The sequence below is a fragment of the Pundamilia nyererei genome, unplaced genomic scaffold, assembly GCF_000239375.1.
Source record: "Pundamilia nyererei isolate P.nyererei 1_Seehausen unplaced genomic scaffold, PunNye1.0 scaffold00511, whole genome shotgun sequence".
NCBI lineage: Eukaryota > Metazoa > Chordata > Actinopteri > Cichliformes > Cichlidae > Pundamilia > Pundamilia nyererei.
Window position 1 is genome coordinate 189,711 of NW_005187912.1, and position 1,843 is coordinate 191,553.

The following is a 1,843-nucleotide window of genomic DNA, read 5'->3' on the forward strand; positions in this document are numbered from 1 at the left end:
GTAACTGTAACGGAATACAGTTACTCATATTTTGTATTCTAAATACGTAACGGCGGTACATGTATTCCGTTACTCCCCAACACATAATGTGTCCACCTTACTCCTTATTGTAATTATGTTTAGATTTTTATTTACGGAACTCTTTTATTTTATTTGTTGTGTCCTGTTCTTTGTATCCTTTTTTTTCTAACTCACTGAGTGCTTTTATTGAGATTGTCTACTTTATTTAAACTAGGCCTTTTTAAATCATAGGCTGGCCTTCCACATTTTGGGATAAATAAAGTTGTTCTTGTATTATTGATGTAAAAAAGAAGTAGAAGAAGAGCAAAACAAACAAAATAAAACATTACAACATAAGTAGTCTCCTCCTGGATTTATTAGGACGGTCAAATGTGTGCGTTTTAAATACTCGTCGAGCTATGTCCCCTCCCCTCTATTGTTTATATGAGCAGGGAGTTGATGGTACCTGTTGCATAAGTATCTCGTACTTCAGGCCGCCATGTTTTTACAGATTTTACCTGGAGCACGAGACAGACTGCGGCAGCAGGAAATGAGATCAGCCACGTGCTCTCGGCCTGGACCGTCCTTACACATCTGAGGCAGGACAGAAGGTAGAAAAGAGACTTCAAGGTGAGCCAGGGAACTGCAGTCACACAGGTGTTACCAGTTAACCGGTACTCTTAGTCACAGAGGGCTCATTAGGGATCAGAGCCAGCACAAGGAAGGCGTTAGACGCAGCTGTGAGGGTAGCTTAGCATAGTTAGCTCTGTGCTACTTCTACTGAAGCTAACTCCTTTTCATGAAACACTCTGCTCACTTTCCGTTTACCGAAACGCTTACCCACCCTGCAGGTGTAGGCAAATAACAGTTTGTCAGATTCTGTATTCAATAATTGCATTTTTATTAAAGGTTTATATGCACTACATCGCGAAAATCTAAACTAGCCGCGGTATATGTGATATTAAAAAAATAAAATGAAAAGGTTGTGTCTGGATAAAAAAAAAAATTCTTTCTCTGCTATAAACGATTTATTGTCATAAAAGGCTTTTATTTACTACTTCTACTACTACTACTACTATTAGTATTAGTAGTAGTAGTATGAAACTGTTGTGGGAAGACCGCTTGGATTAAGGGACTCCCTTAGTCCAAGCGGTCTTTCCTCCCTTAAAGGGAGGCCTCTTTTTATATATAGCTTTTTGCTATAGAAAAAAAAAGATTTTTTTTCCCACAAAAATAAATAATATTTTTAATGGATGGAAAGCTAGTGTGGGGAAGTCAACATCTGCCAAAGTGGGGAAAAACAGAAATTTGGAAAAAAAATTCTTAAACCTGCCAAGAGCCCAAAAATCTCACTCTACAGCCATCATTTACCCTTGGACCCTTCTTGTTGAACAAATGACTTGGGAGGGGGGAAAAGCAGGAACAATTTTACAATTTTAAGACTGGGGAAACAAAAATTTGCAGATACTATATATTTTTATCAGCTAAGCTACCTCTTAAAATGATTTAATAATTTAAAATTATTTTCTTTTTAAAATAGACTCACCCACATCTTCACCATGTTATCATCCTCATCCTTTGATCAGTGTCCCTGACTGCCTGTGTTTTTAAGTACTTATAAATGAGGGGTCGGCAACCTGTGGCACACAAAGGGTTAACTGATGGCACGACCATAGCTGGACTGGCCATTGGGAATTTGCTCGGTGGCCGATGATATATATATTTTTTGTAACGGTATAAACAATGAGAGGTGGTGGATTGGCCAGATGCTGGCCGGTGTGTAAAAATAACTCAGTTGTTTGGTGGTGGCTGTGGCGTAGCTTCCACAGATTCAGTAAAATTA